This window comes from Gossypium arboreum, chromosome 6, assembly GCF_025698485.1.
Source record: "Gossypium arboreum isolate Shixiya-1 chromosome 6, ASM2569848v2, whole genome shotgun sequence".
NCBI lineage: Eukaryota > Viridiplantae > Streptophyta > Magnoliopsida > Malvales > Malvaceae > Gossypium > Gossypium arboreum.
Window position 1 is genome coordinate 14,230,445 of NC_069075.1, and position 13,915 is coordinate 14,244,359.

The following is a 13,915-nucleotide window of genomic DNA, read 5'->3' on the forward strand; positions in this document are numbered from 1 at the left end:
ATATTGTTTTAATAAGTTAAATGTGATGTTATAGATGATGAAAAACGAGATTCGGGCTTAGAACGAGGAAAAACGGGAAATTGATGTTTAGGCCTCTTTTACCAATTTGGTGTCGAGGTAAGTTGTATGAAAATAATGCAACGTGTTGTTATTATTATATGTCTAATGTTCAAATATTGCATGAAATGTTTATGTACATGTATTTTTCTTTATGAAATGGATTTATGATGTCTCGATGACATTCGATAAAGTTTTGCTATGAGATTCCATGTAAGACCATGTCTGGGACATGACATTGGCATCGATGTGTGTGAACCCATGTAAGACCACATCTGGGATATGGCATTGGCATCTTACTATGTGTACAAATTTCCCCAAATACCCTTTTGTATTCCAAGTGGTTCAACGGGAAATTCAAAGATTTTAACAAAGCTGTGATAAGGAATGATTATGTTATGAAGTAGTACATGTATGTACACAAAACTCATGAGAAATGATTCGGTCTATGATGCACCTTTGGTAAGGTTGCAAATAAATAAGTCATGTTTATGAAAATGATTTTGTAATGACCTTGAGATTATGGGTCCATGCTTATGATGCATAGCTATGTGTTCTTACCATGACAGATGAAATGATGATGTTAGAGGCTGAATAAAATATGGAGTTAAATCTTATTGAGTCTAGTTTTTTTATAAAAGAAACCGTTTAAGCAAAAGATCCTATAATGAGATATTTGAAGTTGTGTAAGATAGAGTCAGAATGACTTCGAAATCCCCTGTTCTGATTTGAGAAAATCATTATAAATTGTAAAAAAATATTTATGAGTTATAATTTATATTTTTAGTCTATTTTCAAGAGAAATAGATGAGAACACTATTCGAGTCTTGTGCTATGAGATAATCGAACTTTAGTGCAGAAGGGTCAGAACTGTCAGACAGTGAATCGGGGGTAACTTTTATGAATAAACTTTACTATTTGGATAAACCAAAAATTCTGGAAATTTTATGGTAGAAAGGTACACGAGTCTAGTTTCAAGGAAAATTAACGGAACATAATTTGGAGTTTTGTAGCTCCAGATATAAATATTTTATTGACTATTGTACAAGAAGAAAGCTTATCGTGAACTTGAAAATATGTTGGGAACATTGATAAAACATGTTAATGAGTTGCTTACTATTTTCATATTAACTTATTAAGCATAAAGCTTACCCCCCTTCCTTTCCCATGTTCTCTAGTGTTGCTAGGTTAGCTCGGGTTGGAGTTCGTCGGAGATATTATCACACTGTCAAGCTATCGCTATTGGTGTAAGTGATTTCAAGTACTTTGAGTCTATGGTTTGAGTATGTGATATTGCTTTAGCCAAATGTATTGGCTTATTTTGATTATGAGGTTGGTAAACCTATTTATTTATAAAGAGTCTTTAATGGCTTGGTATGATTGGTATGTGGATTGATCATGAATGCTTAGTGATGAAAATGAGGTTTGATGACATGTTGATAGCTATAATATTAATGTGGCAAAGAAGAAGGTAAAATCTATGATATTGGTTGCATGTGAAATTGCCATGGTCATGACATGTTAGGAATGTTTAAGTGCCTAATTTTGCCATTTTGTATGCTATTGTATAAGTATGCGTGCATATGCTGTGAGGGTGACAAAATGGCTTGGAAAATATCCTTGTATTTGTCCGCACGGGTAGACACACGGGCATGTGTTTAGGCCATGTGTGACACACGGTCCACCCCCACGGGCCTGTTGTCCAGTCGTGTGTCCCCTGCACCTAATTTTTTCAAGTCATTATGCATGGTAGTATGCACACGAGCAAGAGATACGGCTATGTGTCTCAGCCGTGTGAAGGACACGGTCATAGGACACGAGCGTGTGCCTTGGCTGTGTGGCTTCAATTTGTTCATGACCAAATTGGCAGAATGTCCAGGTTTTTAGACATGGGTTCGGGACACGGGCGTATGGAGCCTTAAAGCATGAAATTTTTCCAAGTTTTTCTTAAGTTCTCAGTTTAGTCCCGAAACGTCTCTAATGCATGTTTTGGGCCTCATGAGCCCGTTTAAGGGACAAAATGTATGTGAAATGAAAAGTTTTAAATTGATCAAAATTTTACGGCCCGATTTTATGTAGTTGGTTGAGTTTAAATCCGATAACACCTCGAACCCTGTCCCGGCATTGGATACGGGCGAGGGGTGTTACACATTCAAAGACACCACATTTAATAGTCATTTAAACCAACCATTCAGCTATAAAAGGGTACATATCATGGTTTACCAATTCACATTCAATCTTCATCCAAAATGACCAAATATGAGCACATTCATCAAATTGCCTATTTAAGCATAAAAACCTTAACCTTAACATTAAAAATAACAAACCAAAACACATCAACCATACACATTTAATTCAACCATTCCAAAAAATATGCCATTTAACATAACATGTACATAATGACAACATAAGACCTATATACATGCCACATTTCAAATGAAATACAAAGCTACCAAAAAATGGCTAAATAGTGTGAGCTTTCAGTCAATTCGTCCGGTCAGTCCATAACTTTAACAACTATAAAAGAACATTATAAAACAAGCTTAAGAAGCTTAGTAAGTTCACAGTTTAAAACTTTCAAACTAAACTTACCTTGACTTACATCAAATATAAGAGATAACATAAAATTCCTGATAGTCAAATATACATTCACAATTCACATTAGTCCATGATCTCATATCAATATATAACATGATAACCCTCAATAAAAATTACTTATCACTTCCAAAATAAACATATCATCAATATAAATGTGCTCATTTGTGAGAAAATAATCCATTTAACATATAACACTTTCATATTTATTGAATATCATCAACATTTAAATCTATCAATTAACCAAGCACATTTACTTTTATCCTGATTAACTAAGTAACTCAACTCAGATACTCGGAGTAACTAAATTACACCAGAGGCATCATAGATGCATAATAGAAGCACTGAAGTGCAGACAGGGGCATAGATGTGCGATCAGAGGCACCGAAGTGCAAAATCCTGTACAAGCACGCATACTAACCCTATTGACATGCCAATCGTATCCTACGCAATTACTAAGTTCGATCGGACAGTAACCAAAGTTCCATTTCTCTTATATCAATTCAGAAGCACTCCATCCTTTTCATACACATATGATATTTCCGTTATATACATATTCATAATATGAAATCATCAAAACACTACCATCATTCATATATTTCCATATGTACTCACTTGTATATAGTATTCATATATCTCTATCTATTGAAAATTTACATAATTACTATTAATAACTAGAAAATGATAAATAATCACAATTTAACATTCATTTTTATTTGAATTACTACGAATTTACCTACAATTACTTTTGATTACAAAATAGGGACTACTCCGCAATTTTCGCATTCCACGGTTATTGTCTTTTTAGCTGGGTTCTTGATCTATATAGTAATTAAATACAATATATTAATTACACATACTTTCACATCAACTCTATGCATATGACCCTTAATTTTTCATTAATTACATATTTTCCCTAAACTTATATTTTTCACAATTTAGTCCCTAAACTTAAAATCTCCAAATTTAGCAAAAATTGTCAAATGCCCAAGCTCGCCGAATTTATTTCCATACTAGTACAGTCTATAACTATTCAAAATTCACAAGAATTCCATGTAAATTTTAGTATTTTATCAAATTAATCCTTAACTAAAAAACCATCAAAATTGCTTAATAAATTACTTCTAATTAACAACTAAGAATTCATTATTGGTGAAATCTAAAATTTTTTATAGTTTCGAAAACGAAAGCTTGGGTTAGCTGGACCTAGTTACAACAATATCAAAAATATAAAAATGATTAAAATTAGGTCAAAAAATCATACCATGCAACAACCCAAGCTTTAGCCAAACTCCAAGCTTCTAAATATAGTGTTCTTTTCCAATTTTCGGTGGTGACTCAATGATAAAGATGACAATGTAATTTTTTTCTATTATTTTACTAACTTGTTTTTATTAAATTACCAAATACCTTTAATTCTTCACTCATTTTACATCCTATTTTATGTCATAACCGTCCATGCAAACTAATAAAGGCATAATTACATTATAAAACCTCCCACCTTTGCTAATTTATCCCTCTAATCACATAATTAAATTTTAAATGAGTTTTTACATCTATTACAATTTAATCCTTTTTATTCAACAAACTAATTAAACCTTAAAATTTCTTTATCAACATATAATGCGACCCTAATGGCACTCCATAAACCTTAATTAAATAATAAAATATGACTTCAAATATCAGAATTATGGTCCAGAAATCACTGTTTTCGACACCATTAAAAAACAGGATATTACAGGTAAAATTAGAGAGTGTTCAAGTGACAAAAGAAACTAAAAACCAAGAAAATACCCATGAAAAATAGATGTTTTATTATGTTTTCACTAACCTTAACTTGAATTTGTCTATGATAAACCATGCGTTATACATATTTTTACCCCATGCTTGACATATTTATGGATAATTTTTCCTTGGTTTTATTGAATTGGATGCTCCTAATCCTTTAATTTCATGTTGTATACTCAAGAGAGCATAGGATAGTGAAAAGAGCAAGAAATGGGCCAAAAACAGACAAAATAGGCTAAAATCAGTGTTTCACATGGCCTAGGCACTCCCACACGGGTAATCCACACGCCCATGTGTGACACACGGTCTGGACACACGCCCGTGTGTAATGACCTTGTCGACATTAAACCACATCAGAATTGCACACGGCCTAAGCACTTTCACACAGGCGTGGCACTCGATCATGTCCTTGTCGAGCCCAAGTTTAATTCTACTCGAACAAGGCTAATTTTGGGCTATTTTGGGCATTCTAAAGCCTATAAAAACACTCTAGAAGAGGATCAAAGAGTACACGGAGAGTAGAAGGTAGAAAATACTCGAGGACAACCATTGGAATCAACTCGGAAGCAGGATTATGTCAAGACCGAAGATCTCCATTCAATTTCTACCGAAGTTTTTTAGTTTCTTATGTTTTTTTATTTTCCTAATTTTGAGATGTTTTCCCCCTCATTATGAACTAAACTCCCTAACTACTTGAGGGAGATGAAACCTAAGACAGATCTTATTACTATTTGAATTATATGATAAATACTTGTTCTAATTCTTAATTATGTGTTCTTAGTTCTTGCTTTAATATTTCAAGACATTAATTCAAGTCTGATGTGCTTATTCAGTGGAGCAAAAGTCCCTGTTTAAGAGTAGATCTTCCATAATTAAGTGGAGTTGCATGCAATTCTAGAGATAGGATGACATAAATCTGTCGGATTAGAGTCAAATCTAATAAGGGAGTCCATAGATCGAATTAATGTGACAATAGGGGTTTTAATTAGAAAGAGATTTCAATTAATCAACCTAAAGTCAGTTGTTTTTAGTCTCAAGAGAGAAATTAACATAAATCAGGGATTTCTAAGGATTAAGTCAAGTGAATAAATCGTCTAATTCTGAGGTAATAAGTGAAGTCTAGGTGGATTCTTCCTTGGGTATTGTCTTCTCCATCGGTTTTCCAACAGTATTTTCCAATCATCTCTGTCGTAATCTTAGCCAATTAGATAATTAGTCTTAGTTTAAAACATCCTTTAAAACATCCTTTAATTCTTAGGCTAGATAATAAAAAGATAGTAATTACTAGTACTTTTAGTCCTTGTGGATAGGGTATTTTCGGTCTCACCATAACTATACTACTGTTCGATATGTGCACTTGCCTTAGTCAAATTTTTAGTTAGTTTAGCGATCATCAAGTTTTTGGCACTGTTGTCGGGGACTAAGATATTAGGAACACTTAATTTTTATTACTTTAGCCATTTTTATTTTTATTACAATTTAATTTTGTTTTTATTTTAATTACTAATTTTTCTTTTATTTACTTCTGGCAGGTTTTTATAGTTTATGACTAGAAGAAACCAGTCTGGACCTCTACTTTTTGGCAGCAAAATTGGAAGCATAGCTTGTAGAAATCATAGAGAAATAAGGCGAAGTGTACGGTATACAAAGGAAGAGCACGAGGACAACACCACTAATACCGAGGAGATGGCTAAAAATCAAAATAATCTGCTGCCTCCTGTGGTTCTTGCAAATCCAGTGAATTATGATCTTGCTCCTCGTACTATGTACGACTATGCTAAGCCCAAATTAACAGGAACTGAATCGAGTATAGTTAGACCTGCTGCTGCTACAAATAATTTTGAATCGAAACCTAACACGATTCAAATGATACAATAGTTTGTTCAGTTTGATGGTTTGCAGGACGAGGATCTAAACACTCATTTAGCAAATTTTCTAGAATTCTGCGACACCTTTAAGATCAATGGTGTTTCTAACGATGCCATTCGCCTTCGATTATTTCCCTTTTCATTACAAAATAAGGCTAAACAGTGGTTGAACTCGTTACCACGAGGGTCAATCACTACTTGGGAACAAATAACTGAAAATTTTTTGCTTAAATATTTTTCGCCGGCTAAAACGGCAAAGTTAAGGAATGATATCTCTTCTCTTGAGCAGATGGATTTAGAAAGACTTTATGATGCATGGGAGAGATACAAAGATTTATTGTGAAGGTGCCCTCACCATGGGTTACCTCTTTGGCTACAGGTTCAAACTTTCCATAACGGTTTGAATCCCTCAACTAGAAAAATGATCGACGCAGCTGCCGACGGAACATCAATAATAAGACACCCAAAGAGGCTTATGAGTTCACAGAAGAGATGTCACTAAACAATTATCAGTGGCAAGTCATGAGGACAAATTCGACAAAAACGGCCAGCATTTTTAACGTCGGCTCGGTTACTATGCTTTCAAATTAGGTAAAACTCTTGAATAAAAAGATTGATGGTTTATTTGGTTCTACGCAAGTACATCCAATAATGCAGTGCGATGTAAGTGGAGGTGGAATGAGCAATTCAGAATACCCACCCTACGGCCCCAACATGGAGAACGAGCAAATGAATTATATAGGTAATAATCCCGACCTCAAAATAATCCTTATAGTAACACTTATAATGAAGGTTGAAGGAAGCACCTAAATTTCTCTTGGGGAGGCTAAGGGAATTAGATATCACAACCCCCTCCAGACTTCCAACAACAACCTTACCAGCAAGAGAAAAAGCCGAACCTTGAGGAGATGATGACAAAGTTTATTTCAGTAGCGGAAACCCATTTTCAGAATACTGAAACTACACTTAAAAATTAGCAAGCATCAATTCAAGGGCTTGAGAATAAAATAGGACAGCTAGCTAAGATGATTTCAGAGAGACCACCAGAGACTCTACCTAGTAACACCGAACCCAATCTAAAAGAGCATGTGAAAGCAGTTACACTAAGGAGTGGAAAAGTGTTAGCTGAATCTGAAAAGAAGCTGCCACAAGAAGCTGACAAAAAAGAAGAGGAAGAGGTAAAACTCGAAAACAATGAAAATCGGTGCTGAGGGAATATAAACCACCAATCTCGTATCTAACAAAGTTGAAGAAAGACCGCATGGATGCACAATTCGGTAAATTACTTACCTTTTGTTGAAGCTATCTCGCAAATGCTTACATATGTAAAATTTTTGAAGGAGCTTCTAACAAATAAGGGGAAGTTTGAAGAGTTGTTTTTAGTAGAACTCAACGAAGAATGCTCGGCCATACTCCAAAATAAACTGCCAACCAAACTGAAAGATCTAAGAAGTTTTACTATTCCCTGCTTAATTGGTAGTTTAAATGTTGAGAAGGTACTAGCTGATTTAGGTGCTAGCATTAATTTGATGCCTTACAAAATGTTCAAGCAACTTGGTCTTGGGGAGCCAAAACCTATTAGAATGAGTATTCAACTAGCTGATAGATCTGTTAAATATCCTAGAGGAATTATTGAAGATGTACTTGTAAAAGTAGATAAATTCATATTCCCTGTTGATTTTTTTATGCTTGACATGGATGAGGATGTTGAGGTGCCTTTAATTTTAGGTCGCCCATTTTTAGCCAGTGCTAGGGCTGTTATTGATGTGGGTGACGATAAACTTGTGCTTAGGGTAGGTGAAGAAGAGATTATTTTTAAAATTTATGATGCCATGACATTTTCTAGAGAATAAAATGACTCCTATTATTTTATTGATTCTATTGATCATGCTACTCAAGATTCTTTACAGGAAATCATACATAAGGACACGTTGAAACTGTGTCTTGCCCAAGGAGAAGAGGTAAATGACGATGATTCTGCCATAGGTAAGACAAAAACTGAACTAAATTCTAATGAGCCTTCACTAAGACAGAAGAGTTATGAGGCTATTGAGGTAAACAATAAATTAAAATTAAAACCCTCTGTTGAAGGACCTCCTAAATTGGAATTGAAGCAACTACCAAATCACCTAGAATATGCATTTCTTGAAAATAACTCCACATTACCAGTGATCATTGCTTCAGATTTATAGCCAACCGAAAAGGATGAATTACCTCAAGTATTGAAGGAGTATAAAAGGGCCATAGCTTGGAAGATTTTTGACATAAAAGGGATCGGTCATTCTTTTTGTACACATAAAATTTTAATGGAAGATGAATATAAACCTTGTGTGCAAGCTCAAAGATGACTGGATCCTAACATGAAGGAAGTCATAAAAGCTGAGGTAATTAAAATTCTAGATGCTAGAGTTATTTTTCCTATTTCTGACAGTTCTTGGGTGAGTCCTGTACAGGTTGTCCCTAAGAAATGAGGCATGACTGTTGTGGCTAACGAGAAGAATGAGTTGATCCCAACAAGCACAGTCACGGGATGAAGAGTTTGCATTGATTATAGGAAGTTGAATGATGCCACGAGAAAAGATCACTTTCCCTTACCCTTCATTGATCAGATGTTGGAAAGATTATCTAGGCATATGTATTATTGCTTCCTAGATGGACTCTCTAGTTACTTCCAAATCCCAATAGCTCTTGAGGACCAAGAGAAAATGACATTCATATATCTATATGGTGCGTTTGCTTATACATGAATGCCTTTTGGATTATATAATGCTCCTGCTACTTTTTAGCGATATATGTTGGTCATTTTTTATGAACTCGTAGAAGACACTATGGAGGTATTTATGGATGACTATTATGGAGGTATTTATGGATGACTTTTCGATATTCAGTAACTCTTTCCATCTTTGCCTTAAAAATTTAAAACGAGTTCTAATGAGATGTGAGAAAACAAACCTTATACTAAATTGGGAAAAATGTCATTTCATGGTTCGTGAAGGGACTGTGTTAGGCCACAAGATTTCTAGTAAAGGGATCGAGGTTGATAAAGCAAAAATTGAAACTATTGAGAAATTGCCCCCTAGTTTAGTTAAGGCTATTCGAAGTTTTTTAGGACATGTGGGATTTTATAGAATATTTATTAAAGATTTTTATAAAATAGCTAAGCCTTTAACGAATTTACTAGAAAAAGATGTGCCTTTCGATTTCAATCAGGAATGTCTAAAAGCATTTAACACTCTGAAAGATAAATTAATTAATGCTCCGATTGTAGTTGCACCTGATTGGAATTTACCCTTTGAACTAATGTGTGATGCGAGTAATTTTGCAATAGGTGCAGTTCTTAGACAGTGAAGAGACAAATATTTTCAACCAATCTATTATGCTAGCAAGACATTGACAGCCACATAAAAAAACTATACGACGACTGAAAAAAAATTATTGGTTGTTGTTTTTGCATTCGATAAATTTAGACTATATTTAATATTATCTAAAGTTGTCGTATACACTGACCATTTAGCTCTTCGATATCTCCTCTCTAAATCAGATACAAAACCTCGACTAATAAGATGGACATTATTGCTGCAGGAATTCGATTTAGAAATTTAAGATAAAAAGGGAGCCAAAAATCTCGTAGCAGATCATCTTTCTAGATTGGAAAACCCACATCTTAAGGAGCTTAATGAACATGAGATAAATGACTCTTTCCCTGAAGAACAACTCTTTACTTTATCTAACTCTGAGGAACCTTCGTTTGCAGACATTGCGAATTATTTAGCTGCTAACGTTACACCAAAAGGGTTGACACACCAACAAAAGAAGCGATTCTTTACTGATGTGAAAAATTACTTTTGGGAAAATACTTTTCTTTTCCGTATATGTGTAGATCAAGTCATTAGAAGATGAGTTACGAAGTCAGAAGCAAGTAAAATCTTGGAGCATTACCACTCCGGACCGACTGGAGGATATTAAAGTGGGATTAGGACCGCACATAAAGTGTTTGAATCAGGTTTTTATTGGCCCACACTATTCAAAGACGCCAACAGGCATGTTACCTTTTGTGATAAATGCCAACGAACAGGTAATATCTTTAAACACGACGAAATGGCTCAAATGCATATACTTGCATATGAAATATTTGATGTAAGGGGTATTGATTTTATGGGTCCATTCTCTAGCTCCTTTGGGAACAAATACATAGTAAATGTTGATTATATATCCAAATGGGTGGAAGCTCAAGCTTTACCTACTAATGATGTTAGAGTGGTGGTAAAATTCCTTAAGAAACTTTTCTCTCGAGTTGGAACACCTAGAGCAATTATCAGTGATAGGGGTACTCATTTTTGTAATGCTCAATTTGATAAAACCCTTAAGAAATATGAAGTTCACCACAGAATAGCTACCCCTTACCATCCTCAAACTAGTGGTCAAGTCGAAGTAGCAAAATGAGAGCTTAACTGTATCCTAGAAAAGACCGTAGAGTCTAATAGGAATGATTGGGCAATCAAAGTAGATGATGCCTTATGGGCCTATAGAACTACTTTTAAGACCCCTATAGGAAAATCCCCTTACAGACTTGTTTATGGGAAAAGTTTTCATTTACTGTTTGAACTAGAACACAAGGCATTCTGGGCTATAAAGTTTCTAAACTTTGATCTCAAACTTACAGGTGAGAAAAGATTGATGCAGTTGAACAAGCTAAATGAATGGCGAGCTAATGCATATGAGAATTCAAGATTATACAAAGAAGCAACAAAGCGCCGCCATAATGCTCGTTTAAAGCAACACAAGTAATTTGAAGCTGGAGATCTTGTCCTGCTATACAACACGAGGCTCAAATTATTACCTAGGAAGCTAAAATCACGATGGTTAGGTCCATTCGTAGTCCAAACCATTTTTCCATATGGCACAGTAGAGGTAAGTCATCCAACCCACGGCACTTTCAAGGTAAACAAACATCGTCTTAACCTTTATAACGGTAAGGACTTTAAAGATAAAGGAGATAAGCTACGGCTCTATGAACCTACCTAAATAAGTCTACAAGGTAAAAGTTGAGCTTAAACTTTAAATAAGCACTCCTTGGGAGGCAACCTGAGCACTAACCCCACTAAAGTAGTTTATTTTTCTTTCTTTCACTTTTCATAGTTTAAGTGCAGGTATTTTTGACACACAGCCTGACACACGGGTGTGTCCATGGCCGTGCTAAAACAGGACAAACATTTTTCCTAAAACAGGATGACACACAAGCTATGATAACTAGCCACGGCCGTGTGTACCACACGGCTATGACACACGGGCGTGTCCTAGACCGTGGTGAAACTGCACTTCAATTTCTTAAAAAAAATTAGCAGAGGCACGAAATACGATAAATCAACACGACCGTACGATGCAGCCGTGAAAACTAGATGATCCAGAAACACGGGCGTGACTATGGCCATGGGCAAGCCTGACTACAGAACACGGGCGTGTTAGAACACACATGGACATAAGATAAGCGAATGAAGGAGCACATGGTCGTGTGATGTTGCCATGTGCACCACACAGCATAAACACACGGGTGCACCCACAAGTCGTGCACGACATTGACTTCAATCATCAACCCACAAGCACAAACTAAGGTACGGGCATGTTGGAACTCACACGGGTGTGGGAGAAGCGAACAAAAGAGCATACGGCCATGCGATGAGGCCGTATGTGCTACACTGTCTGGGCACACGGGCATGGCCACAGGCCATGGACAATACTGACTTATAATTTCACAAAAAACACGGGTTGGGAACGTGACACATGGGCGTGGGACACGGGTGTGTGGTTCAAAATAGGGCCTCCACGATCTTGTCCCCCTTTTAAATCAAATCCCTAACCCTAATTTTCCCCCATTCCTATTTAAAACTCTACTATTCACTTATCTCACCCTCATTTTCTCTATTCATCCTTTCCACTCCGTCCACCATTCTTCGACGAGCCATTGGCTACTAACCTTCCCCACTTTCCTTTTCTCCTCACACTTGTCCCTTCCCCCTTCTCCCTTCTCCCTCCTTGTTCACCCCCCACATCCCACAAAACCTCTCCTCTCCTTCCTCCTTCCCCCATTCCACTCACACAACCACCCATACCTTCAATTAGTAACGCCGACTGTTCAACCACCGTATACCGTCGCAACCACCACGACCACCACTATCGGTTTCCTCTTTTGCACCTCTAATTGCTTTACATTATTATAGTTGTTTTATTACTATTATTATTTTTAGTATTATTACTCTTATTACTTTATTCCTATTTTATCCTATTAATTCTATACATTATTATTGCTTTACTGATATTGTTGGTTCTTATTGATAATTTTATGCCTTAGTTAGTTTTAAACGTTTGCAATATTCTGCATTTATATTTTAGGGTCATTTGTTTTTTTGATTTAATTCATGTTTTGCTGGCTCATTTATATATATATATTGACCTTGGATGCTTGTTTCGTACTAGTTTGCCTATCATGTTGAGTTGTCTAATTGAATTATGTGTTTACTTTCACAGGACACTATGACAAATACTCACGGGAAAAAGTCCGCAGTCCCCGCTTCTAAAAAGCGAAAAGGTCTAGGAGCGACATCCTCCAACGCAACCACCAAGATACACCATCCCTTTCTCCAATTCCCACCAGGATCTCAGGAGGAGTCGTTTCAGATTCTATGTGCACAACCTCTTAGTGTGGACCGGTGCATCAATTGGGCCGCACTAGAGTAGGTCCACTTGGCTGATTCTGTTCGGGCCCTCCTCGCTACTGCTTCTTGGGACCATTTCTTCGACATCATTGAGCCAACATACCTCAAGTTCACTTTGGAACTTTGTTCGACATTTCAGTTACAGACAATGATGTCAGAATTCGGTGACCCAGGCACAGTCTAATTCTGTCTTGGTGGACTAGTTCGTCAATTGAGTGTCACGGAATTCAGAGTTGCCTGAGGACTCTATACAAAGGAATTTATAGAGGCCAACAATTTTCCTTATCTACACCATCATATTCACTACGCACCTTCCTTATGTTGGGCGGCCCTCAACCCTACTACGGGCATCTACAACCCTAGCCGCTCCAAGGCATCAGTCTTCTCTCCAGCATTATGATATCTTCACGCCCTTTTAGCTCACACCTTAATAGGGCGATGAGAGAGCACAGTTGTCGTTAATACCCATGACGTATACTTCTTATGGAGCATGTGGTAGGGAGCTATCTGCATCGACCCTTATGTGACTCGTCTAGCTAGACACTTCGGGCTCTTGAAAACATCGACACAGTCCTTATCACTCACACTCATCGATCAGATGTCCTCACAGGGCATCTCAAGTATGCTTCAAATGAGGATGATTGAGCGTCATCGTGGGTTTGATCCTCCTCAATACTGACTGGCACGAGCCATCGATCAGGATGACCCCGAGGATATTACTGATGATATCTCTTCCTTTCAAGAGGACCCACCCTTTCAGCCACTACTGAGCCATAGACCAGTTCATGCAGCTGCTTCATTAATAGACCTTTCTGACCACCTGACTCTCTTCGAGCAATACTGCACTCAACAGTTCCACACCACCGCTCAGCGATTCGACAGTATAGAAGTGAC

At 36.6% G+C, this 13,915-nt stretch overlaps 1 non-coding gene across 1 annotated transcript; it reads right to left on the reverse strand.

Annotated features, from left to right (window-relative positions):
• Positions 1 to 6,564: 6,564 nt before the first annotated feature.
• Positions 6,565 to 6,671, reverse strand: LOC128294695 (small nucleolar RNA R71). The gene has a single exon (XR_008285002.1). It is a non-coding gene; the product is annotated as a small nucleolar RNA R71 (small nucleolar RNA).
• Between the last annotated feature and the right edge of the window lie 7,244 nt (positions 6,672 to 13,915).